This window comes from Protopterus annectens, chromosome 16.part0, assembly GCF_019279795.1.
Source record: "Protopterus annectens isolate FY-2018-M chromosome 16.part0, PAN1.0, whole genome shotgun sequence".
NCBI lineage: Eukaryota > Metazoa > Chordata > Ceratodontiformes > Protopteridae > Protopterus > Protopterus annectens.
In genome coordinates this window covers 684,823,676-684,839,601 of record NC_056750.1, presented here as the reverse complement: position 1 = coordinate 684,839,601, position 15,926 = coordinate 684,823,676, and the positions used below count along the sequence as shown (strand labels likewise).

The following is a 15,926-nucleotide window of genomic DNA, read 5'->3' as shown; positions in this document are numbered from 1 at the left end:
CTCCTTAGTGCAAGAAAGCTGGACAAAGTCTAAAATAATGGAGGGAACAATGGCTCAGAAATAGGGACAAATTTTAAATATTGCTCTCATAAACTCAGAAAGTTGCTAAAATAATACAATTTGTGTTAGTATGCATTTTCTGAAGTATATGACGTCTTAAAACTCAAATGTAAGCCATTATTTAGTGACTTTATTCCTCACTGATTTGCCAAAAAGCTACAGATTTCATGAGGATAAAAACAAAAATATGAGGCAAATATCTGGACATTTGAGTGGTATGGGTGCAGCTTAGTGAGCTTTGTGTTCCAGCAAACAAATGCAAATATGCCTTATAATGACTAGCTAATTAAATTAATTTACTATTAACATGTCAGGCTTATATGAAAAACATAGCTTTGAAATTAAAACTACTTTACACCTTTAGAATTCAGCTCTACAATTCAAACTTCTGTTTTCCTTTATAATTCAGCTGTTAAACTACTGCATTCCTTTAGAATTCAGTTGTTGAAGTAAAAATACTGCATGCCTTTAGAATTCAAGTGCTGACTTTTAGGAGTGAGATTTTCACAGTCCCACAAAAACTGCATCTCTGTTTAGCGTATGTGGGTAGAAATTATGTTTTTGTTTGTATCATAAGACCCCAATGTGTTGCAGTAGTGAGTTTACCTTTTACAACACACACACCAGCTGAAAATGTGCAATATTTATGTGTGGTTTGATTCACATCCTGTCAGTACCACTTTTTTTATTTGGTCCAGCTAAAAGTCCACTGCAGCCCTTGTAATCTGTATATCTGACAGTAACAGGCTGCATGTCACAAACCACACCAGGAAAGGACCCCCTCCTGTATACTGTAGTTGCAGACTATTTTCTTAGTTTGCATGATAAATAGTTGTATATCAATGCTGCCTTGACACTTCAAGCACCAGCAGTGCTACTAACAGAAGTACATTGTAGTAACCATTATTTGCAGAGTGAAGCGTAAGTTCAGCTATGCAAGCAGGAAGTGTATGCTGAGGTTTCAGTATTAGCACAACATCTTTGTAATCAGCTACCTCCTCTCTGTTCCACAAAGGGTTAATCCAGTTAAGGTTCTTACATGATTGATGTGCAGCTTTTGCATTAGAAATGCAGGAGTCTGGGTGCTGGGGGAGGGGCCTATAAAAGCTGTGTCTGCAGGCTTCATACATCTATGAAGGAAGAGAGGGTGCTGACCTGACGAGGAACTGCAATAGCAGCAATCCGTGACAAGGATCGATAGATGTGAACTGTGTACCACAGAAAGCTTAGCAGCAGCAGCAGCTAGTGCGGGGAACTGCTTGGTAAGGAGCAACGGTGCATCTCTGCTGTGCATCACCAAGGTAAATCAGATGCTGTTGGTGTGTGTAGTAACTTCATAGATGAGCATGTTTATGTGGGTGTGTAGTGATTATTGCTGAAGGATGTAGTTTTTATTCAAGTTAAGCCTTGGCTTTTTTTTTTTTGTTTGTTTATGACATATTGCCCATTTCTTTTTAAACTGTACCTACTTGTCCTTCTGTATATAGTAGTTTGTCAGTCCCCTTGAGGTAGTAGAACATTTCTGTAGTATCCTTTGGCTCCTTTTCTTCAAGGTATGCACAATATGGTGTTTTAGATTCTTTTCACCAAATGTCTGTTTCAAACTTTGCACCATTCTGACAGCGTTATTCAGTCATCTTTCTGTCTTTTCTGCAATATTATAGAGGTGACAGTCTCTCTAGTTCTTCATATGGAAATCATAAAGGGTAACAGGGAATTTAATACAACCTCTTAGCTTTTGAAGCCTGTACATTTCCCTTTTAGCTTCACCATGTTGCTTTTCTCACATTATTTATGCACCTAAAGATTTTCTATTGTGGTTTCTCTCAACTGTTTCAGTGTCGATGTTCGTACCTTTGTCATTGTATGCATTCCACTATATTTCTCTGATACACTGCCATGCAAATAATCTGAACTCCTGTATGTTTCTAGTATTCCTGTAGCTTTTATGTTCCTTCTTCTGCTTCTCATTTTTACTGCATTTCATCCATTTCAGATCTCAGTGTTATTTTTCAGAACAACACAATTTTCCATCCATCCATCCATCCATCCATCCATCCATCCATCCATCCATCCATCCATCTATCCATCCCTGGTAATGGCCTCATTTATGTAGGCATTAAAATCATCAGTCCTGTTCTAATCCACCGAAAAATGCTGTTTCCAGTGTACTGTATTTACTTTTGACCCATGCATCATGTCATTTTCTTATAAAGGGCAAATATCCTCAGACCCATCCTAAATTATTTATCCATTTAAATTAATCCATCCAGCCGTTCATCCATCCATCCAAGTTTTTAAACCATTTATTATAGTATGAATTATGTTGGTAGCAAGCTGAGCAGGGTATACTAGAGCTTTTTATTTCAAGCAACAGTCTCTGAATTATCAGGTGAGACCCACAGGCATTCCCAGGCAAGGTGAAAGATATAATCCCTCCAACATGTCCTGGGTCTGCCCCTCAGCTTCCTTCTGGTAGGAAAAGCCTACTAGACCTCCTTGGAAGGCAGTATGGGAGCATCATCAAAAGTTGGCTGAAGCACCCTAACTGGGTCCACTTAACCCAAAGGAGCACTGGAAATTCCTTAACTGGGTCCACTTAACCCAAAGGAGCACTGGAAATTCCTTAACTGGATCCACTTAACCCAAAGTAGCACTGGAAATTCCTTAACTGGGTCCACGTAACCCAAAAGAGCACTGGAAATTCCTTACCAGGTCCACTTAACCCAAAGGAGCATTGGAAATTCCTTAACTGGGTTCACTTAACCTAAAGGAGCACTGGAAATTCCTTAACTGGGTCCACCTAACCCAAAGGAGCACTGGAAATTCCTTAACTGGGTCCACTTAACCAAAAGGAGCACTGGAAATTCCTTAACTGAGTCCACTTAACCCAAAGGAGCACTGGAAATTCCTTAACTGGGTCCACTTAACCCAAAGGAGCACTGGAAATTCCTTAACTGGGTCCACTTAACCCAAAGGAGCACTGGAAATTCCTTTCTGACTGCTGAGTTATTCACTCTGCCATGGAGAGTAAGCCTAACTCGTTGAAACCTTTTCTTGTATTCAGGAGCTTATGACCATGGGCGGCGATGAGGACATAGACTGGCTGGAAGACTGACATCCAGTTACTATGCCTCAGTCCTTGGCTCATAGGCAAAGTCTAGTAAAAAAAAAAATCCTACAGTACTGTTGCTGTTACACCTATCTACTGCTCCAACTCCGGCCCCTCTATCTTCAGTCATAAGCAAGACTCCAAGATACTTTAACACTTCCACCTGGAGTAAGCTACACCCCTCCCATCTAATCTTTTCAATGGAAGAAACATACCACACTGTATTTCGTATAAACCAGTTCACATTCAGCAGTGAACCGATCTAGTGCACACCCACATTAACCTAAGGCAACAACGTTTGCAAACAACAATGACTGGAGTCTTAAATCCCCCAGTTGGATACTCTTAAAATCTTAGCTATGCCTTGATATACTGAAAATCACAAGTGGACGGAGACAAGGCATGTCCTTGCTAGAGTCCTACTTCCACCTTGAGCACATCTGACTTAAAACTACGAATGTAGATACATCTCTTCCTCCCTTAATACAGGGATCAACTGGTTTGAAGCTGCATCCCTGGCACGCAATACTATTTAACATCTTTGAAAGAGATCCTGGGTACATGGTCATGCACCATCTCCAAATCTTAAAACATGTCTACACAATTATGGAAAAATCCCACATCCCTTCCAGTATCTGTACAAAAACAGGCAGCTGATCCACAGTTCTGAGCCTAGGATGGACTCTACATTGATCCTTAGGATGGAATCTGTATTAATTCTCCTGAATCATAGGCTCAGCTGATGAATGATTTTTTTCAGCACCTTGGCATAGGCTTTCCCATGAAAGCTGAAGGGCATTTTTCCTCTATAACTGGATCACATTCTCCTGTCCCTGTCCTTGAAAATAAGGACCATTTGCCCATTTTTCCCATCCAAAGTTATTGACCTAGCCTTCTATGCAACATTTAAAAAGTCATATGTTAACCATGACACCCCATCAATATCCAGCACATTCACCACTTCCAGCCACCTGTCATCCACACCTACAGTTTTACCGCAGAGCAACTAGGGCTGCAATGATCTCATCTATACAGTGGATGTGGTCTCATCAGCTACTTCTGGGATTGCCTCCTTAGAGAAGGGCATGTCCACCCAATTTAGGAGATTCACAAACTGTTCCCTCTACCTCTTGACAGTGTCTTCACTTGACATTACCATTTCTGCACTGTTGCTGAGAACAGTCTGGGCAGTATTTCATCTTGCCTTCCTGAGTCTCTACAGAGTTTCCCAGAGTCTCTTTATGACTATCCAAAGGTCATTCTACACAGCCTCATCAAGATCCAACCAGTCTCTGGCCTTTGCTTTAATAATTACTACAGCTGCTTTTCCAGCATGTTGGAGTGTTAGTACCATCAGAATAATCTGTAGATCCCCAGCTGACATTGCACACAAGGCCCCTTTTCTTTCAGCTGACATTAACCCAACAGCTTTACTTATGGCTGGTGGAATTGCACAAGTTCAAGGCTAATTCTTTGAGAAGCATCAATCATCTTTTTGGCAGTTGCTCTTTGCTACAACTTCAGCTACTGAGGTCTTCACCTGGCTCTGTTTTGACTTCACATTCCTGACCCCCCCCCCCGGGTATGCAAGATAAATTCATCTGAACATCAGAGTTAAACTCTGTCCACAAGCTTCTTTTTCATTAATAATCTTACTGAACATTGTATTGATCATTTTATTTACTTATTTGTTTGTTTGCTCACTAACCAGGTAGACGGGCTGGTCCTTCGACATTTTTCAGCTATGACTCAAGTATAAAAGCACAATGATGCAAAGAGATTTATTTAACATAGTACGATACTTCAATGGATGACAGAACAAAAGCACAACAAAATAAACGTTTTCTCAGTGTAGGCTGAGCAAACCAACTGTATGAAATGGTAAACGGTGAACATTTTCAAATTATTAACCAACTTATTATCTTTTGATGTTCTATTTTCCCTCTCACTAATGTCAAATGAAAAGACCCATAGTTCCTGTCTTCACATGTACAGCATTGTACTGTTTGGTAAGACTGCTAATCAGTGGTTTCATTTATTTATTTTCTCTCTCTTTTATTTCTCTCATTTTATGAATTCTGAGATAATTTGTATAAGTCCAAACTCCTAGTGTTTTAAGCTTTCTTAGAACTCTTTCTGCTGTGAATGCATAAGTTTGGATCGGCGCCGCTTCTTATCTCTGTACAAACAGTTTCTGCCACTGCGTTTAGATCTTTTGCTCATCTTGTTGTTGGCAAATACCAAGTACCTGTATTAATTTTTGTTAGGTCATACAGTGGAAAAGACAAGTATTTATTCAGCATTACTACTTTCTCTTTCATTCTCCGCTTCACTTTTCTTTATTTCTCTTTACTCCATAATATTTGGTCTCCTTTCTTAACAGATGTGTATTTTTTTGTCTTTCTTACATTTGACATTTTCTTTTCTGACCTTCTTGCCAGTTTTCTTTGCTTTAAATGTGTAATCATTTGACAAGCAATACCTTTTCTTTCTTGTACTTACTGAATGATATTTTTGTTCCTAACTGCAATTGCTATCTCTTTCAAACACAAATAGTGGCTATGTTTAAAAACAAACAAACATATATATATATATATATATGTATGTGTATATATATACATTGTACCAATCCAGACTAATCAACCTTCTACTTTCTACTATCATATTTCCTTATATCAAAACTGCAATCTTTCTCTGTGATCACAAACGACTTAATGACTGTACAGTTTCTACTGTTCTCAAAAAAAAAAAAAAAAAAAAAATTTTCTTTTACAAGTTTGTATATACACTAATATGTATGAAATGACCTGAAGGAAATGTAGTTTTAAAAAGAATTAATGCCTTTCTCAATACGTAGATAGCACTATATGTTTTTTTATTACTTGATCTAGGCTAATATGTATGCATGGTAGCTCACTGTCTATGTCACAGGCATTTATTGTAAATGTTCAATTTCTATAACCTTGTTTTAATCTGTGGAGCTTTTCTCCCCGGGCCTCCACTGAAAATGGAAATTATCCAGCTGGACTAGCCCGGTCAACAAATGTAAAATAAAAATTAAAAAAAAATATATATATATATATATATATATATATATATATATATATGTATATGTGTGTGTGTGTGTATATGTATGTGTGCATGTAATTATGTATATGTGTGAATATATGTATACTGGTGGTCTTCATTACATTTTTCATGCTAAAGTTACCAAAACTGATTGTGTGAGTGCATAATTGACAAGGGTGAAGTTACCAAGGTGACTGGTGTTAGAAAGGCATCTCTAGCTATCTGTCTCTTCCTCTCTGTCTCTATATATATGTATGTATGTATGTGTGTATGAAATAACATAGGTGCATAGCTGACTACTAGGCTAATGGCCTTAGGAGGCTTTTTTTAAGCCTAGCCATACTTTCCCATTTTCTGTAATGTCTAGTCACTAGCTTTTCTAACTTCCTCCATCTTATACTGCACTTTTTCCCCCTTAACCTCTAAATTTAGCAAAATATCCCTTCCCTCCTCTCTCTCTATCTTCACGTTATTGCCCCTCTATTCTCCCCCATAGGCAGCTGTCATATCACCGATCGTTTCTGGACAACCTGAGGTGGAAATGAATTGGATTTTGCTGTCTGTGGTTACTCTCTCCTACTTCTAGATTTCTTCTGTATCTTCTTCATCCTTTGCTTGATTCTGGCATGTACTTTGGACACCATATACTTCCTTTGTTCTATTCCCTCCTCTTCCATTTCCCCTGTGGCTAGTTTAGCTGTGTCCCTTTTAACACTTAACTTTGCATCTAAACACTGATAGCTGCTCCCCTTTCTAGGTCACTGTATTTGTCTCTTCCTCACATACCCTCAGAAACCCTACCTTTTTCCCTCCCTTCTCTTCCAATGATCTCTGTTATTGACCTATGTCCTGACATTGAATACAGACCCTTCCCCTTTCTTTTTCTTCTCTTTGTTCTTTCTCAAAAATGTGTTAACTGTAGTTCTAATCGAGCTCTGTCTTGTTCTTCCTCAATATTTGGTTTCCAAGGTGGGAAGCATTTACTTTGTTAGATAAGGAAATGTTACCGAGGGATCTCCCAGAAATAATTGTATTTTCACTCGCATAATAATATGGTTTGTTTAAAGATGATACTATTTGAAAAGTTGTCATGCTGTCTCAGTATTAGCTTAACATTTATTTGTGAATGTCACTAAAAATGTAATTCATGAATCAATTGGCATCTGCAACACCACTGATGTCATTTTAATTTGATCTGACTCATTAGCTTTTTTTTGTTGCACAATCTATTACTTGATTTAATATTAAATGTGCGCCTGTATGCGACATTCTCACTCTTTGCTATGGACTCAGAAATGTTTAGGAGATGGTTTCATTATACTCTGCCTGGTATACATAAGTAATTGTGATGGCAAGCTATATACGGCCCACAGATGTTGCTCACAGAGTACTGCTTTTAGCAGCTACAAAAATATTGAAGTACTGCTGTTTCTGTAATCCATGTTTTATACATTATATGTTCTTTTGGCTGTATGCGGCCTGTGAAAGTAATTAGGCAGAGCACCTAGCACATGTAAGAATCATGCATAAGTCATGCGCTTGAATTAGAACATTTCACTCCATAAAGTGCATAGACTCTCAGCTGTGTTCTGGTGTCAATGCTGTCTTCTACTCGCATTCAGAATTAATCTAGCTGATAAAATTGTACTTAGTGGAGTGTGCCTAAGCCTTATATCACATGCATGTAAAACTTTTTATTGTTGTTTAGAATTTGCAGTGCTTTTGTTACCATTTTAAGTCTAATTATCCAAAGCCGGGGAAGTTTTTAATGGAATCAAGATATCTTAAGCAAACTTTCACAGTTTAATTTCTCCAAATGCTTGTTTTTTTCTACATATTTTCATGGGAATGGACCCCATTCCTACGTCAGGGCATATTCAAAGTTCATGATATCAGTATTAGTTCAGTCTATGTTGTTAAGAGAGCTCTTCTCAGCACCCAGAATGTTCCCTAAAATTGCTTGTTCCTGCAGTTCATACCAGTTTACAAGTATTGACGTCGTATTTAGGTATGATTAGATTATAAATTCTATTTTATTAGTCCTGTTGATCCTACTAGTACTTGAACCATCTGGGCATCTTTCCTCCACATGGCTCTCATTTCTGCTCACAAATCCTCGTATTTTAAGACTTTGTTTCTCAGTATGTAAGACACTATAATCTGTGGACATAGTAATTTCAGTTATCAACGCTACTTTTGTCTTTTTTTCCTTCATCTGTTTTTTAAAGTGTTGGTAATGGGTGATGCCATCTGATAAAAATCTCATCATTGTTGATAATGCTTTGTGATATATTTCTAGTGCTTCTCAACTACTTATGTATTGCCGCATTATTGTGCCCTTCGGTATATAGATCTTCAGCCATGAGTGTATCACACCCAGCAACAAGATCTGCGACTGTTTCCAATTCTGTTTTACAGAATCTGCATTTGTCTGTATCACCCACTTTTTCTGTGGACTTTGTAAATCAATGTACATGTAGCCCACTGCTTGGGCCGCCATTATTAGCCTTTCATCTTTTGGTTTCAGTTCATCTCTCCTTAACCATTCCTGCATCAAATCATGGTCAACATGAGGTCATTCCTGATGTTTTCTATACATAATATTATGTTTGTTGATTTTCTGACTTTTTTTCCTTCTCTTCTGGTACTTTCTTTTACCAATTACACTTTCAGTTATTGTCTGTTTCTTGCCTACTAATGTTTGCTGTCATAATGGCTTTGAGAAAGTAGTTCATTTTACACGTGTCCTATTTTCTTAAGGGCTTAAACTATAAGCAGTCCTCCCTTTGTTTATGTGTGCTACATGTACGTAAGCTATATTAAGTTATATAACAACTTATTCCTCTGCACAATTAAGTTTTAAATGAGCAAACTTTCACCACATGCCATAGTCAGATAAACACTTCAAGTATATGGTGGTATTGGGGTTTTGCCCTTCAAAATGTTTCTTGAATGTTTTCTTGTGGAGTGAAATACTTCACTGTATACACAAGTCGAAAAGTCCTGTGTTAGATGGCACTTCACATTTTTTTTAATTAAACATGCTGATTAGAAACTTAATTTCTATTTATTCATTGCACTTTAATACGACAGTGATCTGACAGTGATCAGGAACTTTGGCTTTTACAGTCTGGGTGTTAGAAGCTGATCTCATCAGTATATGCTTTGATGATGTCAGAGTAAATGAAATGGACCAAACCCATACTTACTAGGGGGAACATTCATTTCCCCAGTTACATTGTAAAACAGTAGAGATGTCTGGGAAATTTCAAAAATTTCAGCAGTCAGTAAGTCTTGTTTTCCCTCTCTCCTTCTTTTTCTTCTTTCGGCTGCCCCCATTAGGGGTCACCACAGCACATAAACTGTTTCCATTTCTTCCTGTCCTCTGCATCTTGCTCTGTCACACCAACCACCTGCATGTCCTCTCTTACCACATCCATAAACCTTAGCTTAGGCCTCCCTCTTTTCCTGTTACCTGGCAGCTTCATCTTTAACATCTTTTTCCCAATATACTCAGCATCCCTCCTCAGCACATGTCCAAACCAATCTAATCTTGCCTCTCTGGCTTTGTCTCCAAACCTTCCAACCTGGGCTGACCCTCTAATATACTTATTCCTAATCCTGTCCATCCTCGTCACACCCAGTTCAAATCTTAACATCTTCAACTCTGCCACATCAAGCTCTGACTTCTGCCTTTTTGTCATTGCTACTGTCTCCAACCCATATAACATAGCTGGTCTCACTACCCTCTTGTAGACCTTCCCTTTCACTCTTACTGGTACTCGTCTGTCACAAAACACTCCTGACACTCTTCTTCCACCCACTCCATCCTGCCTGTACTCTCTTCTTCACCTCTCTTCCACACTCACCATTACTCTGAACTGTTGATCCCAAGTACTTAAACTCAGCCACCTTCCATACCACTACTCCCTGCATCCTCACCATTCCTCTATCCTCCCTCTCATTCACACACATATATTGTCTTAGTCCTGCTGACCTTCATTCCTCTTCTCTCTAGAGCATATCTCCACCTATCCAGGGTCTCCTCCACCTGTTCCCTACTCTCACTACAGATCACAATGTCATCTGCAAACATCATAGTCCACAGGGACTCCTGTCTGATCTCGTCTGTCAACCTGTCCATCACCATTGCAAATAAGAAAGGGCTCAGAGCTGATCCTTGATGTAATCCCACCTCCACCTTAAATGCATCCGTCACTCCTACCGCAGACCTCACTGCTGTCACACTACCCTCGTACATATCCTGTACCACTCTTACATACTTCTCTGACACTCCCAACTTCCTCATACAATACCACAACTCCTCTCTAGGCACCCTGTCATATGCTTTCTCTAAATCCACAAAGACACAATGCAACTCCTTCTGACCTTCTCTGTACTTCTCCATCAACACTCTCAGAGCGAACATCGTATCTGTAGTGCTGTTTCCTGGCATGAAACCATACTGCTGATCACTAATCATCACCTCCCTTCTTAACCTAGCTTCCACTACTCTTTCCCATAACTTCATGTTGTGACTGATCAGTTTAATCCCTCTGTAGTTACTATAGCTCTGCAGATCACCCTTATTCTTAAAAATCAGTACCAAAACACTTTTTCTCCATTCCTCATGCATTCTCTCACTTTCCAAGATTTCATTAAACAATCTAGTTAAAAACTCCACTGCCATTTCACCTAAACACCTCCATGCTTCCACAGGTATGTCATCTGGACCAACAGCCTTTCCTGTCTTCATCCTCTTCATAGCTATCCTTACTTCCTCCTTGCTAATCCACTGCATGTCATAATTCACTATCCACACATCATCCAACCTTCTCTCCCTCTCATTCTCTTCATTCATCAACCCCCTCAAAGTACTCTTTCCATCTGCTCAACACACGCTCCTCACTTGTGAGTACGTTTCCCTCATTATCCTTTATCACCCTTACCTGCCAAACATCTTTACTAGCTCAGTCCCTCTGTCTAGCCAATCGGTACAGGTCCTTTTCTCCCTCCTTAGTGTCCAACCTTTTATACAACTCTTCATATGCCTTATCCTTAGCCTTCGCCACCTCTCTCTTTGCCATGCACCTCATCTCCTTATACTCTTGTCTACTTTCTTCATTTCTTTGACAATCCCACTTCTTCTTTGCCAACCTCTTTCTCTGTATACTCTCCTGTACTTCTTCATTCCACTACCAGGTCTCCTTGTCCTCCTTTCTCTGTCCAGATGTCACACCAAGCACCTTTCTAGCCATCTCCCTTACTAGCTCTGCTGTAGTTACCCAGCTATTCAGTAACTCTTCACTGCCACCCAGTGCCTGTTTTAGCTCTTCCCTGAACATCACCTCACAATTACCCTTTTTCAATTTCCACCATTTGATCCTTGGTGCTGCTCTCACACTCATCCTCCTCTTCTTGATCACCAGTGTCATCCTACAAACCACCATCCTATGCTGCCTAACTACACTTTCCCCTGCCACCACTTTACAGCCTCCAATCTCATTCAGACTGGCCCTCCTACATAAGATATAATCCGCCTGTGTGCATCTTCTTCCACTCTTGTCTGTCACCCTATGCTCCTCCCTCTTGTTAAAATACATATTCATCACAGCCATGTCCATCCTTTTCCCTCTCTCCTGCACTCTTCAAATGGTGGTTGCACTATTCATTCCTTCATTGAACGATACAATCACTCAACCTAGATGGAAGGTTCTGCAGTTTGCAGTAATCTAATAGTGAAAGGGATGTGTGTTTCTGATTTCAGTAGTGTTTTTCATAATGTCATACTATGTCTAGTGAGAAATCACAATGTCATACTACAGAGTGCAGAAAGGATTCATTAATAAGTAATCAAAGCTACCACAAGCACACTGAAAAACACCAGGAGAAAATAAAGCTGATGACAATAAACATTGACTTTTACCACCAAAAGAAAGAAAAACATTTTTGTTGCACAGCAAGCCCGTTTTACACCCCAGTAAACTAAATAAACTAACTCTGTGATCGCTCAACCCCATACAGAAGGGGAAGCTTCCTCGCCACAAAATACGTATCATGAGCAACTGAAGATGCAGTGTGTGACTAAACAGAGATTTAACTAATGAAATTCACTGAATCCCTGTGTGAAGACGCTAATAGCGATTTAACCTGTGTGTCCCTTTCAGTGGGGTCTGTTTTCATCCTAATGGATTTGCTGAACTTTTCAACACCTGTAACAATACACATTTAAAATACAACATACAGCATTTATGTTCTTATTGTTCATTCACTTTTTTGCCCTATACTTTGTGGAAGCAGTTATGTTTTTTCTCCCTTTTTGCCCTTTACACTGACTGTACCTTGTTTGCTAACATATACCTTAAACATCTTTCATTTTTGCCAGAATCACTCAGTGCAGTGTGGGAGCCAAATTTATGGTGCTGCTTCATATCAAATATATGGGCACCCCACCTGCATGAGATATTTTGTTTGCTGACCAAGTAAACCCACTTGACAAAAGTACCTCTTTTCATAGGCAACTTTAAGCACTGTTTGATTATTTATTTTGCTCAGAGTGACAAATTTAGGCAAATGGAGTCTGTGGGACTGTAAATTAGGACTACAGAATCAATTTCACAACTTGCTCATAGCTTTAATCTTCTGTCTTAAGGTGATAGACAAATGACACCTCTGTTGTGCTGTACTGACTCATCCCTCATCCTGTAAGGAAAGAACCTTACATCACATACTGGGGTTTGCTCCTCAGCAGGGGTGATTAGTTGCTCAGTGCTCACATTTCTGGTGAGATGTGGGAGGCAAGAATTAAGCAACAAGTGGTTGTCATTTGTAGTTGACCAACACTCTGTGTGCTCAGAGCTAGCCTTGCGGTCTCCTCTAGAGAATGCTTGTGATAGCCTCCTTTCCCATTCCAAGGTAAGACAGTTGGCCATCGTTTTCTCAGTCTTACCCCTTTTGACTCAGATATCACAGCTGCTAAATTTTCACCACATGCCATATTCAGATGAACACATTCCATCTCAGCAGAGCTAATACTGCTGCAAGCTTATACTTAGCTGAGCATTAATATCTAGTTCTGCAACTTTGCTATTTGAGTGTGGTTCTGTGGCTTATATTTCACATGGTTGCATTACATATCTGACACCTCTGCCAATAACATATTTCATTTTTCTGCCATTTACAGAACAATTTTCATTATTCTCCATTATGTTTCAGCCCCCCATGTCTTTACATGAGGGTCTTTAAAAACCTACATTACCAGCTGAAATACCACTTGTCTTAAAGATGACCTGATCTAGTTATTCAGTTCCCTTCCACCTTTAGGTCTCCTGAGTTGATCTCTTTTTCAAAGAATCACTTGTACTTATTTCATCTTTCCTGCACTTTGTGTAAAATGGGCAATCTGTCTGTGCTGCACACTGGTCACAGCTCTCTGCATGCCATGTTTCCATGACTCTTACCTTAAACTTCAAAGTTTTTATCTGCATGGATGTTAGTACGCATCTCTCTCTCTCTCTCTTTCTCTAGGTATTTATCATCTGAATTCATTTTGCCCACTTCCTGCCATTTATGACTTCACCTTTATTGTCAAACACCTTGCAACCATTACTAAATGCACCCCCTTTCTTTATATGCACCTCGGTAATGACTCCTCTCTATTTGAGGGCACTGAGATTCCCCTGATCATCTCTCCCTCTCTTCAGCCTTCTTCAGATCATTACTAGTTATTAGGTGTGAATAAGGCAAACTTTGTGATGTTCACTATATGATCTGAAGTAGCAGAAGATAGCGAATATAATCAGATAAAGTCAATAAGCACATGATTTGATGGTACAAGCAAGAGGGCAGTCACTGCGCTAACATACAAATAAGGCTATAGCATCTAATGTCCTGATGGACCAGAGGACATTTATGAATAATGGTTAGAATTACAAGACTTTTTCCCCACGCAGTGATGTATGTACTGCATACATCCCAGATATGAGAAGAACATAAACAGCAAGAACTGCTAATTTTGCAAAAAACATACATGATACTAATAATACCTTTAGTAGTTTAGTTATCTGCTTTTCATGACACATAATGGCATTCTGCAGTCTTATTGATAAGCAGATGACATAATGACAGCTATTGCTTACAGTGTTGTCAGTTTAAGGCCCATCTTTTGTGGTTCTAAGCCCAGTTTAAAAGGACTCCACCCCATTATTACATGCCAGCCTTTTTCCAGTAATGCTGCTATGGCATGTATGCGTGCGATATAACGGCATGCATGTGATTTCATTCTGGCTCTCCCTGCTGTTTCTTCAGCCTTGCCCTTGCTTATGGGTCTTTATTCCTTCTTAGTACCTACTGTGAGGAATAAATTAATTTTTATTTCTAGTGTTTTAAAAGCAGTTAAGTCATAAACATCAGCACAGATTTTAAATGTCAAAGTACACAGAATTTGTTTTGTGATGTCATTCAAGGAGGTGTTTTATCTCTGTGACTATAAGAGCATTTACATGTCACACGATGACTACTCTTGAGCGAAGCTTCAGCTGTCTTACTCTCTCAGTCAGTCTTTAGTACTGTCTTCCATTTTCTATTCATTACTTTTAACTAAACAGAGTCTGTGTACGTAGCTTGAGTCTCACTGTGATGTCCATCTTCTGGGCCAGTGATCAAGCAGCACAGTTCTCATCACTAACACCAGTGGGGAACATTCACTGTGAGAAAAATAGACACACACAGTATTTTCAGATGCAGCCTTCTGCACCGAGTACAATTTCCCTTAAGATCACACAGAGAATGGACATCACAATCCTGGGGCTGGGCTTTCTCTCCAGGACCCAAACAAGACTCCCCACTGACCACTATAGAGCTGAGTCCTTAGCCAGGTGTTCCAAGCTAAGTCCTCCACCACCATCTCTGTGAAATCAGTGCTCCCAGTGTCCCTGTTCAAAGTAGCTGTCATATTGCACACTCTTTGAGATTTGATTTTCACACACACACACACACACACACACACACACACACACACACACACACACACACACATATGCACCTGGGGAAGGCTGACACAGCTTACCCACTCTGCTACCTCCACCCAGTCTATAAGGTAGATTTGCTGTCACTAGAACACCCAAAGCCAGCTACTTTAAGTCTCTTACCAGGGTACCCAATTACACTTTATAAAATTAATACTTATACAAATGGTAGTGTTTAACCAAGCAGCAAGACTTGCAGGAATGAGGAGCCACAGTGCCACTAAATAAATACAAGTACTCTCAATGGTTAAATATTTTCTAAAGGATCAGCCACAATGAAAGATTTAGATATATTTAATAATAATTAATAAAAAGTCTTTTGGCTTTTCCCGGTTAGGGGTCGCCACAGTGGAACTCCAGTCTGCTAATGATTGGCAGTGGATTTTTACGGTGCCGAGTTGCCAGCCCAACACCCAACCTTCAAAGAAGGTGCACCCATTCATGCACGCACCTACCTGCATGTCTTTTAAATGTCACTTGTAAAAAACATAAAAATACTGAATCTCTATTTACAATAAACACCAGAGATTCAATCACTGGAAAAAAAAACATAGGTGGAAAGACGTGGATAGATACAGAAAAAAACAACAACATTTAGCTAATCTCACTATATATTTTTTAACTGACTGAAGAATTACTGTTCCCTAGTTACTTACTAA

The 15,926-nt window shown here is 39.4% G+C and overlaps 1 protein-coding gene across 2 annotated transcripts in view; it reads left to right on the top strand.

The window, feature by feature from the left end:
• Positions 1-1,166: 1,166 nt before the first annotated feature.
• Positions 1,167-15,926, top strand: part of LOC122790830 — a 754,878-nt gene continuing 740,118 nt past the window's right edge. For both annotated transcript variants that reach the window (XM_044058466.1, XM_044058465.1), the window contains exon 1: positions 1,167-1,361. The gene's annotated coding sequence lies outside the window, so the exon portion shown is untranslated. The remainder of the gene's footprint in view (positions 1,362-15,926) is intronic.